Below are 17,620 nucleotides of genomic sequence, written 5' to 3' on the forward strand. Positions count from 1 at the left end.
ACTCTCATTTTTAGAGGCGCTGAGCTTAAGGGTGGAGGCCTGAGTCTTTTTGTCCCACACTAAACAGAAGTAGATTTCCAAGCAAACAGTATCACGACTGATGAGACTTCCCTGGTTGAACTGCTGAGAGAAATAGGCAAATCCATAATAATGGTCAAAGGGTTTAATAATCGTTTCTCATTCATTGACAGAACAATAAGTAGGCAGAAAATCAGCAAGGACATAGTAGACTTGAGCAATAATATCAATAACTTGTCCTGATTAACATTTACAAAACACTTTATATGTTCTGTTAAAGCATACATGTTTTTCTTAAATGAAAACAGAACATTTACCTAGACTGATAGCGTGTGTATGCTAAGTTGCTCGTTCGTGTTAGTCTTTGTCCCTATGGACTGTAGCCTGCCAGGCTCCTCTGTCCATGGGATTTTCCAGGCAAGGATACTGGAGTGGGGTGCCACTTTCTGCTCTAGGGAGATGGATTTATTGTGGGATAGTAGACAAGACTCAATACATTTAAAAGAATTCAAGTCATATAAAGTATTTCTATGACCACAATAGAATTAAATTTCAATCAAGAGAAATCCTTGGAAAATGGGCTCAATAAAGGACAGAAATGGTATGGACCTAACAGAAGCAGAAGATATTAAGAAGAGGTGGCAAGAATACACAGAAGACCTGTACAAAAAAGAGCTTCATGACCCAGATAATAACTATGGTGTGATCACTCACCTAGAGCCAGACACCCTGGAATGTGAAGTCAAGTGGGCCTTAGAAAGCATCACTACAAACAAAGCTAGTGGAGGTGATGGAATTCCAGTTGAGCTCTTTCAAATCCTGAAAGATGATGCTGTGAAAGTGTTGCACTCTATATGCCAACAAATCTGGAAAACTCAGCAGTGGCCACAGGACTGGAAAAGGTCAGTTTTCATTCCAATCCCAAAGATAGGCAATGCCAAAGAATGCTCAAACTACCGCACAATTGCACTCATCTCACACGCTAGTAAAGTAATGCTCAAAATTCTCCAAGCCAGGCCTCAGCTGTACATGAACCGTGAACTTCCAGATGTTCACGCTGGTTTTAGAAAAGTCAGAGGAACCAGAGATCAAATTGCCAACATCCGCTGGATCATGGAAAAAGCAAGAGAGTTCCAGAAAAGCATCTATTTCTGCTTTATTGACTATGCCAAAGCCTTTGACTGTGTGGATCACAATAAACTGTGGAAAATTCTGAAAGAGATGGGAATACCAGACTACCTGACCTGCCTCTTGAGAAACCTATATGCAGGTCAGGAAACAACAGTTAGAACTGGACATAGAACAACAGACTGGTTCCAAATAGGAAAAGGAATACATCAAGGCTGTATATTGTCACCCTGCTTATTTAACTTATATGCAGAGTACATCATGAGAAACACTGGACTGGAAGAAGCACAAGCTGGAATCAAGATTGCCGAGAGAAATATCAATAACCTCAGATATGCAGATGACACCACCCTTATGGCAGAAAGTGAAGAGGAACTAAAAAGCCTCTTGATGAAAGTGAAAGAGGAAAGTGAAAAAGTTGGTTTAAAGCTCAACATTCAGAAAACGAAGATCATGGCATCTGGTCCCATCACTTCATGGGAAATAGATGGGGAAACAGTGGAAACAGTGTCAGACTTTATATTTTTGGCTCCAAAATCACTGCAGATGGTGATTACAGCCATGAAATTAAAAGATGCTTACTCCTTGGAAGAAAAGTTATGACCACCCTAGATAACATATTGAAAAGCAGAGATATTATTTTGCCAACAAAGGTCCATCTAGTCAAGGCCATGGTTTTTCCAGTGGTCATGTATGGATGTGAGAGTTGGACCATAAAGAAAGCTGAGCGCCGAAGAATTGATGCTTTTGAACTGTGGTGTTGCAGAAGACTCTTGAGAGTCCCTTGGACTGCAAAGAGATCCAACCAGTCCATCCTAAAGGAGATCAGTCCTGGGTGTTCATTGGAAGGACTGATGCTGAAGCTGAAACTCCAATAGTTTGGCCACCTGATGCAAAGAGTTGACTCATTGGAAAAGACCCTGATGCTGGGAGGGATTAGGGGCAGGAGGAGAAGGGGATGACAGAGGATGAAATGGCTGGATGGCATCACTGACTCAATGGACATGAGTTTGAGTGAACTCTGGGAGTTGGTGATGGACAGGGAGGCCTGGAGTGCTGTGATTCGTGGGGTCTCAAAGAGTCGGACACGACTGAGCAACTGAACTGAACTGAACTGAAGATGAGCAAGGCAAGGATGTCTGTTTTTCCCACTTCTACTCAACATTGTGCTGGAGGTCCTGGCCAGGAGACTAAGGAAAGGGGAAAAATTACAGATTGTAAAAGAAGAAATAAAACTGTTTTTATTGTCTAAATAATACTACTAAGTGCTTCCCTGGTGGCTCAGTTGGTAAAGAATCCACCTGCAATGCAGGAGACCCAGGTTCAGTCCCTGGATCAGGAAGATCCCCTGGAGAAGGAAATGGCAATCCACCCCACTAATTTTGCTTGGGAAATCTCAGAGGAACTTGGTGCGCTATATAGTCCATGAAGGCACAGAGTTGGATATGACTGAGTGACTAAATCATTACCAAGGAAGCCGCAGGAAAGCCACTAGAACTAAGTGAGTTCAGCAGGTGTAGGATGGAAGGTCAGGATCCAAGAGAAACTACATTTCTAAATATTAGTAGTAAACAATTGAAAATTAAAAACTTAAAAATACTACTTCAGCTCAGTTCAGTCTCAGTTGTGTCTGATTCTTTGCAACCCCATGGACTGCAGCATGCCAGGCTGCAGCTCATCACCATCCCTGTCCATCACCAACTCCTGGAGCCTGCTCAAACTCATGTCTATCGAATCGGTGATGCCATCCAAATATCTCATCCTCTATCGTCCCTTTCTCCTCCTGTCTTTAATCTTTCCCAGCATCAGGATCTTTTCCAATGAGTCAGTTCTTTGCATCAGGTGGCCAAAATATTGGAGTTTCAGCTTCAGCATCAGTCCTTCTAATGAATGTTCAGGACTGATTTCCTTTAGGATGGACTGGTTGGATCTCCTTGCAGTCCAAGGGACTCTCCAACACCACAGTTCAAAAGCATGAATTCTTCGGCACTCAGCTTTCTTTATGGTCCAACTCTCACATCCATACATGACTACTGGAAAAACCATAGCTCTGACTAGACGGACCTTTGTCAGCAAAGTAATGTCTCTGCTTTTTAATACACTGTCTTGGTTGGTCATAGCTTTTCTTCCAAGGAGTAAGCGTCTTTTAATTCCATGGCTGCAGTCTCCATCTGCAGTGATTTTGGAGCCCAAGAAAATAAAGTCTGTCACTGTTTCCATTGTTTCCCCATTGATTTGCCATGAAGTAATGGGACCAGATGCCATGATCTTAGTTTTCTGAATGTTGAGTTTTAAGCCAGCTTTTCCACTCTCCTCTTTCACCTTCATCAAGAGGCTCTTTAGTTCCTCTTCACTTTCTGCCATTAGGGTGGTGACATCAAATGATAGGGAGGGAGCACAGCCCCACCCATCAACAGAAAATTGGATTAAAGATTTACTGAGCATGGTCCCCCGATCAGAACAAGACCCAGTTCCCCCACAGTCAGTCTCTCCCATCAGGAACTTCCATAAGCCTCTTATCATCCATCAGAGGACAGACAGAAAACCACAATCACAGAAAACTAATCAAACCGATCACATGGACCACAGCCTTGTCTAACTCAGTGAAACTATGAGCCATGCCGTGTAGGGCCACTCAAGATGGATGGGTCATGGTGGAGAGTTCTGACAAAAATGTGGTCCACTGGAGAAGGGAATGGCAAACCACTTCAGTATTCTTGCCTTGAGAACCCCATGAACAGTGTGAAAAGGCAAAAAGATATGACACTGAAAGATGAACTTCCCAGATCAGGAGGTGTAAAAATATGCAAGACTTGTACACTGAAAAGTGCAAAATATTGCCAAGAGAAATTAAATATCTAAATAAATGGAGAGATATACCATATCTGTGAAGCAGAACACTCAATACTTCTATGATGTCAATAAAAGGGAGAAGATTAATAAAGTACAAAGCTGGCTCTTTGAATAAGCTAATAGGCAAAACTCTGGCAAGGCTGATTAAGAACATAAAGTGAAGGTAAAAATAAACAATATAATGAATAAACACAGCAAAGATTTAAAAATAATAAGAATATAGTAGGTGTAATTTTATGGCAATACATTTGAAAACTCAGGTGAAAGGAATAATTTCCTAGAAAAGAAAAGGTGTGTAAAATTGACCCAACACAGAATACAGAACATGAATAGACCAATAAATATTTCTAAGATGACTCAGTATTAACTGTCTCCATTTCTCCTCCAGACACAACTGATTAATCCATGTGGGAAATAACTGGATTTCTATTTCACACTGTATACAAAAATCAGTTCTAGGAAAATTGATTCACTTAAACGTTAAAAAGCAAAAATTTTAAACTTTCAGAAGAAAATATGGGGAAATATGAGGTAGTCAAGGATTTCTTCAAAAAGAGCCAAAAAGCACAAACTATAAAGGAAAACTAATATGGATAAATTTGACTTCATTCAAACATAAAATTTCTATGCACTAAAGATTCCATAAATAGGGTTAACAGTTGACGTGAAGAATCATACTGAGGTGATGGAAATGTCCTGAAACTGATTTATGATGATGGTTGTACAACTTGATAAATTTACTAAAAATCTGTTGAATTGTGCACTTGAAGTGGGCAGATGACATATGTCAGATAAGCCTCAATAAAGTTATGCCATTTAAAAAAATTAAAAGATTCCATAAGTAAAGGGAACAATACATGACAGATTGGGAGAAGACTAAGGATTCGTGTCCAGAATATGAAGAGCACTCTTCCAAATCAACAAGAAAACCCGAAAGAAAAATGGTTGGAGTGCTTTTCTAATTGTTAGATGAAATGCTGTATTGATTCCTGGACTGTGTAATAAAACCAGTTAATCCACAAAACTTGAAAAGGTACTCAACCTCACCAATCATTAGGGAAATGAATGTGCAAATAAAAATGAGATATAATTTTTTATTCATAGTGTTGACAAAAAGTAAAAGTCTTAACATCTCTGTCCCTAGAGATCCAGTGTTTAAGACCCCACATTTCCACCACTGGGGGCACAAGTTCCATCCTGGTGGGAACCAAAATCCCATATGCCGAGACGCATGGCCAAAAAGAACGTAAAGCAAAGTAACTCTGGTGGAAGAAGGTAAAGCAGAGTGGTTTGGCAATATCTGGTAGATTTAAACACACATCTGCCCTTCAACATAGCAATTTCACTCACATGGGAGAAAGTCTCCCATGTGTACAGAAAGGACACATACAGAGAACGTTCACTGTGGCTCTTCATAAGTAGAGGAGACATCCAAGTAGGCATTCTTAGAAGAGAATGCATAAGTGAGTTGTAATTTAATCATGTGATGGAATTTTGTATACTGAAAATGAACAGAGGAAAAACTCAGCAGTGACCACAGGACTGGAAAAGGTCAATTTTCATTCCAATCCCAAAGAAGAGCGGTGCCAAAGAATACTCCCTTACAACTGTTCTCACTTCACATGCTAGCGAGGGGCTCAAAATCCTCAAGCTAGGCTTCAGAAGTACATGAACTGAGAACTTCCAGATGTACAAGCTGGGTTTCAAAGAGGCAGAGGAAACAGAGATCAAGTTGCCAACATTCATTGGATCATGGAGAAAGCAAGGGAGTTCCAGAGAAACGTCTATTTCTGCTTCATTGACTAAAGCCTTTGACTGTGTTCACAACAAACTGTGGAAAAATTTTAAAGAGATGGAAGTCCCAGACCTCCTTACCTGTCTCCTGAGAAACCTGTATGTGGGTTAGGAATCAACAGTTAGAACCTTACGTGGAACAACTGTTTAAAATTGGGAAAGGAATATGACAAGGCTGTATATTGTCATCCTGCTTATTTAACTTCTGTGCAGAGTACAACATTTGAAATGCTGGGCTGCATGAATCACAAGCTGGAATCAAGATTGAGCAATGTCAACAACTTCAGATATGCAGAAGATACCACTCTAATGGCAGAAAGCGAAGAGGAACTAAAGAGCCTCTTGATGAGGGTTAAAGAGGAGAGTGAAAAAAGCTGGCTTAAAACTCAACGATCAGAAAATTAAGATCATGGCATTCAGTCCCACCACTTCATGGCAAATAGAAGGGGAAAAAGTGGAAGCAGTGAAAGATTTTATCTTCTTGGACTCTGCTCCAAAATCACTGCAGATGGTGACCGCAGCCATGAAATGAAAAGATGCTTGCTCCTTGGAAGGAAAGCTAAGACAAACCTAGACAGCATTTTGAAAAACAGAGACATCACTTTGCAGACAAAGGTCTGTACAGTCAAAGCTATAGTTTTTCCAGTAGTCGTGTCTGGATCTGAGAGCTGGTCTGTACAGAAGGCTGAGCACTGAAGAATTGATTCTTTTGAATTGTGGTGCTGGAGAAGACTTTTGAGAGTCCCTTGGACTGCAAAAAGATCAAACCAGTCAATTCTAAAGGAGATCAATCCTGGATGTCTATTGGAAGCACTGATCCTGAAGCTGAAGCTCCGAATCTTTGGCCACCTAATGGGAAGAGCTGACTCATTGGAAAAGACCCTGATGCTGGGAAAGATTGAAGGCAAAAGGAGAAGGGGTTGGCAGAGGATGAGATGGTTAGATACCATCACCAACTCAATGGGCACGAATCTGAGCAACTCTGGGAGACAGTGGAGGACAGAGGAGCCTGGTGTGCTGCAGTCCATGGGGTCACAAAGAGCTGGACATGACTTAGCAGCAGAACAACAAATTCAACATGGAGAAATCTCTAAAAAGTGTTGATCAAAATAACGAGTTACAGAAGAACACACAGAATATGACACCCTTTCTTACATTTTGTTTATGGATAGAGATTTACTTACTAGTGAAAGTATAAAGAACTGCACCAAATTTAGGACGGAAGTGGGGCAACATAAGAACAACATGGTCCTACAGAGATACTCAGCTGTGTGTATGGTGTTTCTGTTCCTGCGCTGGGTCGGGGGGTATGTGTGTGTGCCTACATTTCTCTCTTTTTGTAACCTGAAATATTTAAGTAACAAGAATGAGGCAAATCTGTGTATCCTGGTACAGAAAAATTTCTAAGACATTCTATGAAGTTAAAAAAGTAACCTTTAGGGCTTCTCTGGTGGCTCAGTGGTAAAGGATCTGCCTGCCAATGCAGGAACTACGACCCTATGCCACAACTACTGAGCCTGGGCACTAGATAGAGCCTGGGAGCCGCAACTCCTGAGCCCAGGGGCCACACCTGTGGGAGCCCTTGAGCCTTAGAGCCCATGCTCTGCAATAAGAGAGGCCAGCTCAGTGAGAAGCTGGCACACCTCAGCCGGAGAGTAGCCCCCGTTCGCCACAGCTAGAGAAAACCATGTGTAGCAATGAAGACCCAGCACAGCCCAAAATAAGTTAAGAAATGATTGTTTTAAAACAGTAACTTTTAGAAAAACATAAACATGATCTCATTTACGTAAACACAAATAAGCTATGTGTATATATTTATATACATATGTATTATATGCATCTATTAAAGAAGGGTACATGTTAAACAATGGACATCTCTAGAGAAAAGAGAATGGGGGTGGGGTGTTGTGAGGGGAGATTACTGTGTTTTACCCTGTTTATTAGTACTTGTATAATAATTTATAAAATGATTTTGAACATTTCAATGAATCAGAAAAGTCAGATGCCAATGACCCAGGAATTCCAGTTCTAGGAACCTAGCCTCACACAGACATCATTAAAGTAGGGTTTGTAATAGAGAAAATTGAGAAACAACCCACACATCCGTCAACAGGAAGTCGTTACATTATATATCCATGCAGGGGATGCTGGGCTCCCCAGGCAACACTACTGGTAAAGAACCCACCTGTCAATGCAGGAGATGTAAGAAGCACAGGTTCTGTCCCAGGGCCAGGAAGATCCCTTGGAGGAGGGTGTGGCAACCCACTCCAGTATACTTGCCTGGAGAATCCCACGGACAGAGGAGTCTGGCGGGCTATGGTCCATAGAGTCGCAAAGAACTGGACTCGACTGAAGTGACTCAGCACACAGCCATGATAGAATGCACTGGAAGCCTGGAATCGTGCCACTGCACCATCAGGGAAGTCCTGTCCTGTCCACTTTCTTGATGGAACACTCCCAGGTACTCCCAGCCTCTCCCGATTTCCTAGAATGACCCCTCAGAACTGCACCACGTGTGAGGCTCATGCAAGGCCTTGACCAAATTGCAAAATGGTAAGGAAATAAACTATTGTTCTTGTTGCAAACCTGTAAGTTTCAGGTGTTTCGTTTTGTTTTGTTTCCACAGTCATTGGCAACCCAGGTAGTCGGCAGCATGTCTGGTTTGTCTCCCTGTTCCCAGACCCAGCTCCAGGGCCCAGTACAAAAATAAGAGCTCAGTGAGTATTGAAGGAGTGAATGCACAAATGGATGGTTGGATAGATGGATAGAAGAATGGGTGATGGAGGGATAAGTGAACTGTCTTGGGCCCGGTAACCTGGGGGTGGTAGGTTGTGGCAGAATCAGGGATCCCAAGAGTAACAGCTTTGTGGAGGATGAGGCAACAGTCTTTGTTGGGATTTTTATAAATGCAGGATGCCTGCTAGGTCTAATTGGGGCAGCGTATTACAGGCAGTGCGCTCACAGCTGTTCGAGTGAGATGATAACTGCACTGGAGACGTGGAAGCCTCTGCGGTGCAGGGGTTCCAGAGCCACACCGTACCTGCCAGAACCACAGTGGCCGAAGTGATGCCTGAGAGCCACCTTTTCACTCAGCTCCAAATGTAAGTCTCAAATGATTGCAACTGTGCGAGGAGTGCCTGGAACACGTGGTTTTTACTGTTCCAGCCTTTGCAGTCCAGGAAGGCAGCTGGGAGGAGGTGGCAATAGACGCTGAGTGAGCCAGTCGGCTCCACCCACTTCCACTTCTACTGGCTGCTCTGCTGAAGACCTTCCCAATTGGGCATTTGGATTCCTGCACAATCTATATCCAGCCTGCCTCCCCCTTTCCACATGATCCACTTTGTATTATGGCCGACTAACTTGTCCCATTCCCTGAAATATGCTTGTTCCTCAGACTAGCTGTCTCCTCTTTGGCTCCTCTTTCTGTAAGATGCTCTCTGTCTCCTATTTGCTCAGAAAACCCTTCTCACATACCCAGAAACACTTTCTAGCATCAGCTAAGAATCTGAGTGAGTCTCTCCTTTGTCTTGGCACCGGTGGCCTTGACCCAATGGGAACACAGTCTTGTACAACCCTATGTTGTAATCGCTCCAATGTCTGTGACCTCCATCAGGGCAGGGCTCAGAATAAAAAAAAAAAAAAAATAGTACTGTGCATGTGCTGTAAATTCCAAGGATAGTTACACAGCCCATTGCATGTTGAGCTCAGACTGTCTACCAGACACATGTTTAACCCTCAAAACAGTCCTGTGAGTCAGGTCCTATTCTCATGCCTATTTTATAGATGAAGAAACTGAGGCACAGAAAAGTTAAGTGATTTGCCCAAGGTTTGCACAGCTAATAAGGGAAGACAAAGTCAGGATTTAAAGCAGGCAGTGTGGGGACCTCACTGGTAGTCCAGTGGTTAAGAATCCACCTGCCAATGCAGGGGACACAGGTTTGATCCCCGGTCAGGGAACTAAGATCCCACGTGCCGAGGGGCACCTAAGCCTGTGCAGCACAACTAAGAAGCCTGTGAACCCTAGAGGCCGTGCTCTGCAAAGAGAAGTCACCGCAAGGAGAAGCCCGAGCGCTGCAACTAGAGAGCCCGGGCATGACGAGAAGGGCCTGCGCACCGCGACGAAGACCCAGCACGGCTAAAGATAAATAAATTTAAAAAGGAGAATTTCTATAAATAAGTGAAGCAGGCAGTGTGGCCCCACAGCCCCACTCTCACCCTCTGTACTTTGCAACATGTCCATCTTCTCAATCCTGTGACAACTTGTTTCACTGATGAAAAAGCAGCGGCTCAGAGATGGCAAGGAACTTACCCTAAGTCAGCCTGGAGAGTGGCTGAGGTGGGACTGTCTGACTCCCTGAAACACCACAGCCCTCCTATAAGCCACCAGGTCCCACTGTCTGGCCCCAACTCCCTCAGGTTCTGTGATGAATCCACCTCCAATCCAAGCAGGGTCGGGGGGCTGTGTCCTTCCCAACAGTCTCTGGGCAAAGCCAGGGGACAGCCACCACTGGGTTAGACCACCTGGGTGTCCTAGGAGGGCAGAGCAGGGCCGGAAGTCCAAGTCTCTGCCCGCTGCAGGCAGGCAGCCAGGTCTGAGGCCACATCAGGACTCAGCTTGGGCCACCAGGAGTTCAGTGAAAGGGACACAGAGGACAGGCCCAGGGACAGCACCTATTGCCCAAGTCTGCCACAGACAAAGAAAGGTGTGGCTTGGGCAGTCAGCTGGCACCCAGCCCATCAACACACTTGTGTGGAACCTGTTCCGTGTCAGAGTAGGACTGGGTGCTGGGAACTCAGTTGTGAGCAAAAAGACACCTTCCGCCCTCATGAGCCTTCTTGCCCAGGGTAAGAAACCTAAGGCACACACCTTTCCTCCTGCTTCTCCCTTGCTCTTGTCTTCTTCCCGTTAGAACAGATGGAGTTTCCCTCCTCCCATGGGTTTCTATTCATCCAACAAGTATATACTGAGTCGTCACCATTAGCCAGCCCCTGTTCTAAGTGTAGAGAATGAATCTGTGGACAAAAGAGATAAAAATCTCTGCCCTCCTGGAGCATGCAGTCAATAAAAGATGACAAACAAGGAAACACATAGGGAAGTGAGGACTTTGAGAAATCCATAGAGGAGGGGAGAGGAGGGACTCCCTTGGTGGTTCAGTGGCTAAGACTTTGAGCTCCCAACACAGGGGCCCTGGGTTTGCTCCCTAGTCAGGGAGCTAAATCCCACAAGCAGCAACTAAGAGTTAGCGTGTGTGTGTGTGTGTGTGTGTGTGTGTGTGTTGTCGCTTCAGTCACGTCCAACTCTTTACGATCTTATGGACTATAGCTTGCCAGGCTCCTCTGTCCATGGGATTCTCCAGGCAAGAATACTGGAGTGGGTAGCCACGGTCCTTTCCAAGGGCTCTTCCCCACCCTGGGATCAAACCAGCACATCTTATGTCTCCTGCAGCAGCAGCGTGTTCATTACCACCAGCACCACCTGGGAAACCCAAGCGTTCAAATGCCGCAACTAAAGATCTCACATTAGTTTAGATCCCAAACAAAAAAATATTTGTAAAAATTAAAAAAGGTAGAGAAGGTGGAGCAGATGAGGAGGATCCTGAGTGTTTGAAAAGTGGAGAGACGGTTCTGTCTGAGCTGGAGGTGGGTGTAGATGTGGATTCAGGTAGATACAGGAGCACGAAAAGAGAAGTGAGTGGGGAGAAGCTGGGATTAATTGTCTCAGAAAGAGGGAACAGGAACTTTGTATTGAGCTGCAGCAGGAGTACCAGGAAGCATACGTGTCCAAAGAATTTTATGGCCTTCTGGCCCTGATTTCAAAGGGAAACAACCTTCTGGTTATCTGAGTTGATTTCTACCCCCGCATAGGTACTGAGTTGGTGAAAGTGTTCAGCCAGGGATGGAACCTCCTGGGTGTGGCAGTTTGGGGACATGTCCATGCATTCATGATACCTCTCATTTCAAGAGGTGGACCCTAATTCTCCTCGCCTTGAATGTAAGCCGTACTCAGTGATTGGCTTGTAATGAATAGAATAAAATGAAGTAGAGGGTAGGAAGGGAGAAAGGAATAAGGATCGGTGGAAAGACCTCTGGCCTGAAAGTCTGTATTTTAGGAAGCAAAGAGAATCCTAGCATGCCTGGAGCTTGGGGAGAGAAGCCTAGAATGGCTGAAAAGGAGCCTGAGGAGGTGGGTGGAGCCGGATGCACAGGGCCCTGTCGACAGCCTCTACAGGACTTTAGGGTTTATCCAGGTCTGTGGGAGGACCCTGCAGGGTTTCCGCAGAGACTTCAGAGACCCAATCGCAAAAGGCACTCTGGGTTCCTGCTTGCTCTGTCTTGGATCAGTCGCTCTGGAGAAAGCCAGCCATCATGGCAAGAAGACACTCAAGCAGCCCAACAGGCAAGTCCAGGTGCTGAGGAACTGAGGCCCACAGCCGTGGGAGTGACCCCTGGGGAAGGGGAATTCTCCAGCCCCAGCCAGGCCTTCAGATGACTGCAGCTCTGGCCAGCTTCACTACAAATCCCACGAGACTGTGAGTCAAACCCTCCCAGCTAAGTCGCTTCTGAATTCCTGACCCACAGAACAGTGAGATAAATTGCTTTTTAAAATTTTAAGCCATAGAGTCCTGGGATAATATTTACAAAACAACAGTTAACTCATACACCAGGTGTCATGGATAGATTAAGGAGCAGTTGAAGGGTGGGCTTCCTCTTAGCATATTCAAGAACCCAACTCCTTCTATCTGATGGCCCTGCTATTCCCAAAGGGGCCTTTGGAGTTCTCTGCAAATCTTCTGCATTTGGCTGAAAGTCGAGGATATGGGAAGTGAGAGAGATTGTAAGAGACGGAGGTTTTCAAAGGCCATATCTGGTAATGAATAATAAAGAGTAATGAAAAGTGGGATGAGGAAGTGACATATAAAATGGAGCCAAAAGAGGATTAGAGGGTAGGAAGGGAGAAAGGCATACAGATCAGTGGGAAGACCTCTGGCCTGAAAGTCTGTATTTTAGGAAGCAAAGAGAATCCCAGGGTGGCTGGAGCTTGGGGAGAGAGGCTGAGAATGGTCAAAAAGGAGTTCAGAGCAGGTGGGTGGGGCCTGATGTGCCAGTCTCTACAGGACTTGGGGTTTGTCCAGGTCAGTAGGAAGACCCTGCAGCGTTTCAGCAAGAGATAGCTGAACAGATCTGCACAGAGCACCAGCCTGGAGGAGGGAGGGGAGCTTCAGCTGGAGCAGGAAGAGTGGTCAGGAAGCTGATGCAACTGCTCAGGGAGTGATAAAGACAGTGGTGCTGGGCTGAGCAGGGTGGACAGGCTGAAGGTATGACGGGCCAGGAGGCAGTGTTTGATTAAGTGTGTGCGGGGGAAGGACCTCAGAGGCCCCAGTCATCTTCCCTCTTTAAATATTTATTTTATTTATTTATTTTTTTTTCCTTTTTTGCTGCACAGCAGTCATGTGGGATCTTAGTTCCCCGACCAGGGATCCAACCCACGCTTCCTGCAGTGGACATGTGGAGTCTTAATCTCTGAACCACCTGCCCCAGTCTTCTTGTGGAAGGTAGAATTGTTCCTGAGGATAGGGCTTCCCAGAGACAGCAGATTTGCAGGCAGCATGTCAAGTTCACTTTGTAAGATAATGAGATATTTGACATGTACAAAGTAATTGATGTCAAATATACATAAGCAAGGGCTTCCCCAGTGGCTCGGGGTAAAGAATCCTCCTGCATTCGATCTCAGGGTTAGGAAGATGCCCTGGAAAAGGCAACCCACTCCAGTATTCTTGCCCGGGAAATCCCATGGACACAGGAGCCTGGCGGGCTATAGTCTGTGGGGTCCCAAAAGAGCTGGACATGTTTTAGGGACTAAACGACAACAATAACAAATACTTAAGCAATGGAGTGAAGTCAAAATAAATACCCAACTTGAGAATCAGACTATTAGCAACATCGCCAGTTCCCTGTTTCTCTCTCCCGTGACACCTCCCTGTCTCCCACCCCAAAATACCATATTCCCAATTATATTATTTTTAAATATTAAGTGGTTTTAAACTCATTACCTTGATTTTATTTTTCTCATAAACCCAAGTGGTTATTTTATTGTAAATATGCTTGCAGAAATGTTCCAGTTAATCACTGAATGGATTTGCTTTTCCGTGCAGAATTGACTGCACTCCAGATAAAGCTGCCAGTATTTCGATCCCATCTCAACCACTGTTACTCTGACCACTTGTTCCCCTCTGCCTCATGGGGCCTTTGTCACTGGGCACAGCACGATGAGCCTCGGCATTCTCTGAGATGATGCACTTTTTCCCTCCTCTCATCTGTTAAAAGTGTAAATTACATTAATTTTCTTATCCCTAACCTTGCATTTTTGGAATGAATCCAACTTGGGCAGGGTGTCTTATCTTGTCTATATATTACTGCTGCTGCTGCTAAGTCGCTTCAGTCATGTCCGACTCTGTGCGACCCCATAGACACAGCCCACCAGGCTCCCCCGTCCCTGGGATTCTCCAGGCAAGAACACTGGAGTGGGTTGCCATTTCCTTGTATATTTTACTAGGTTCCGTTTAATAATTTACTTCGGTTTTTCACATCTGCGTTTATGAGCCTGTATTATGAGCATGAAAGTGAAAGTGAAAGTTAGTTGCACAGTCGTGTCCGATTCTCTGCGATTCCATGGACTGTCCTGCTCCTCTATCTGTGGAATTCTCCAGGCAAGAGTACTGGAATGGGTTGCCATTTCCTTCTCCAGGGGATCTTCCCAGCCTGGGGATCGAACCCAGGTCTCCCACATTGCAGGCAGGTTCTTTACCAGCTAAACCACAAGGGAAGCCTTCATACTTGATGCCAAAATCTAAAAAGGACTGCATAAGAAAAAAAATACTGCAGGCTCATAAACACAGATGTAAAAAACCTAAGCAAATTATTAACCAAACTAGTAATATATAAACAAGATAACACACTGTCCCCAAGTTGGATTTATTCCAAAACGGCAAGGTGAGGAATGAGAAAATTAATTAATGTAATTTACCCTTTAACAGATTAGATGCTACATTTATGACATGTGAGTGGGAAAGTTCCCTCTTTTTATATACCCTGGAAGAATTTGTACAAGATAGAAGTGTTCGTTCTTTGAATGTCTAGTTAATTCTCCATTGAGGCCTTTCCTTTGTGATAAGATTAAAAAAATGTTTTTATTGATGTATAGTTGATTTACAATGTTGTGTTTGTTAGTTACCGTGTACAGCAAAATGATTCAGTTATGCACATGTACACATTCTTTTTTCAAAATATTCTTTTCCATTGCTGTTTAGCATAGGATATTGAATAGAGTCCTCTGTGCTATGTAGTGGGACCTTGTTTATCCATTCTACATCTTTGTGACAACATTTTATCTACTGATTCAATTGAATATTATAGGATTAATCAGCATTTTTGTTGTTGTTGTTGTGTGAACTTTTCGTTGTGGCTCAAGGACTTAGTCACCCTGAGGCATACGGGATCTTAGTTTCCTGACCAGGAATGGAACCCCTGTCCCCTGCATTGAAAGGCAGACTCTCAACCACTGGACCCTAGGGAAGTCCCTAATCAGGATTAATATTTCTACTTGTTTTAGTTTTGCTGAGTTTTATTTTTGTATAGGGACTTGTCTATTTTTATATAATTTAAATATATTTAAATTATGTAAAACATAAAAGTTGGCATAAAGTTGTTTATAACATCTTTGCATTTTTATTGTCTAACATACCTCACTTTTTATTCCTGTTATTGTTAATTTGTGGCTTCTCTTTTAAAAAGTACTCTGATTGCAGCTTGCCAAGGTTTGTCAGTTTCATTGGTATCATTCAGTTCATTTCAGTTGCTCAGTCTTGTCCAACTCTTTGTGACCCCATGGACTGCAGCATGCCAGGCTTCCCTGTCCATCACCAACTCCCAGAGCTTGCTCAAACTCATGTCCATCAAGACAGTGATACCATCCAACCATTTCATCCTCTGTCGTCCCATTCTCCTCCCACCTTCAATCTTTCCCAGCATCAGGGTCTTTTCCAATGAGTTGGCTCTTTGCATCAGGTAGCCGAAGTATTGCAGCTTCAGCTTCAGCATCCAACATATTCAGCTTCAGCTTCAGTCCTTCCAATGAATATTCAGGTTAACTTCCTTTAGGATTAACTGGTTTGATCTCCTTGCTATCCAAGGGACTCTCAAGAGTCTTCTCCAGTACCACAATACCAAAGCATCAGTTCTTCGGCACTCAGCCTTCTTTATCAGATCAGATCAGATCAGTCGCTCAGTCGTGTCAGACTCTTTTCGACCCCATGAATTGCAGCACGCCCAGACATGACTTCTGGAAAAACCATAGATTTGACTATATGAAACTTTGTTGGCCAAGTAATGTCTTTGCTTTTTAATATGCTGTCTAGTTTTGTCGTAGCTTTCCTTCCAAGGATCAAGTGTCTTTTAATTTCATATTAAAAAGAAAAGAAAAGAAGGTTGAAGTTGCAAAGTCTTTTACTATCTAGGTTCAGAAATCACACAATGTCATTTCCACAATGTCCTGTTGGTACACAGGTCAGCCTTATTCCATGAATACCTGGCTCATTTGAAGGCCACTTGGGAGGCTGGCTACCACAACTGTCCTGTCTCCTCCGTCTTCTCCATTTGGAACAATTTCTCAGGTTTCTTTTTCTTCTATGAACTTGAAACTTGTGAAAAGTATTGGCCAGTTATTTTGTAGAAGATCTCTCAGTTTGGATTTATCTGACGTTTTCTAAAGCTTACTTTGAGGTTATTCAGTAGGGGCAAGAATAATACAGAAGTGATGTGCTCTTCTCAGTGTATCCTACCGGGTGGTACGTGAAATTGGCTTGTCTTATTATTGGTCACATTAAATTTGATCACTTGGTTAGGATGTGTCTGCCAGGTTTCTCCAATGCAAACTGACTCATTTCCCCTTTGTAGTTAGTAAATATCTTGGGTGAGGGGAGATACTTTCAGTTCAGTTCAGTTCAGTCACTCAGTCGTGTCCGACTCCTTGTGACTCCATGAATTGCAGCACGCCAGGCCTCCCTGTCCCTCACCAACTCTCGGAGTTCACTCAGACTGACGTCCATCGAGTCAGTGATGCCATCCAGCCATGTCATCCTCTGTTATCCCCTTCTCCTCCTGCCCCCAATCCCTCCCAGCATCAGAGTCTTTTCCAATGAGTCAACTCTTCGCATCAAGTGGCCAAAGTACTGGAGTTTCAGCTTCAGCATCATTCCCTCCAAAGAAATCCCAGGGCTGATCTCCTTCAGAATGGACTGGTTGGATCTCCTTGCAGTCCAAGGGACTCTCAAGAGTCTTCTCCAACACCACACTTCAAAAGCATCAATTCTTCGGCGCTCAGCCTTCTTCACAGTCCAACTCTCACATCCATACATGACCACAGGAAAAACCATAGCCTTGACTAGACGGACCTTTGTTGGCAAAGTAATGTCTCTGCTTTTCAATATGCTATCTAGGTTGGTCATAACTTTCCTTCCAAGGAGTAAGCCTCTTTTAATTTCATGGCTGCAGTCACCATCTGCAGTGGTTTTGGAGCCCAAAAATATAAAGTCTGACACTGTTTCCACTGTTTCCCCATCTATTTGCCATGAAGTAATGGGACCGGATGCCATGATCTTCTTTTTCTGAATGTTGAGCTTTAAGCCAACTTTTTCACTCTCCACTTTCACTTTCATTAATTCCTCTTCACTTTCTGCCATAAGGGTGGTGTCATCTGCATATCTGAGGTTATTGATATTTCTCCTGGCAATCTTGATTCCAGCTTGTGTTTCTTCCAGTCCAGCATTTC

At 43.9% G+C, this 17,620-nt stretch overlaps 1 protein-coding gene across 3 annotated transcripts in view; it reads left to right on the forward strand.

The window, feature by feature from the left end:
• Positions 1-17,620, forward strand: part of SPDYC (speedy/RINGO cell cycle regulator family member C) — a 50,202-nt gene that overhangs the window by 2,860 nt on the left and 29,722 nt on the right. For all 3 annotated transcript variants that reach the window (XM_059883095.1, XM_059883094.1, XM_059883096.1), the window contains exon 2: positions 8,420-8,510. The gene's annotated coding sequence lies outside the window, so the exon portion shown is untranslated. The remainder of the gene's footprint in view (positions 1-8,419; positions 8,511-17,620) is intronic.

Source organism: Bos taurus, chromosome 29 (assembly GCF_002263795.3).
Source record: "Bos taurus isolate L1 Dominette 01449 registration number 42190680 breed Hereford chromosome 29, ARS-UCD2.0, whole genome shotgun sequence".
Classification (NCBI taxonomy): domain Eukaryota; kingdom Metazoa; phylum Chordata; class Mammalia; order Artiodactyla; family Bovidae; genus Bos; species Bos taurus.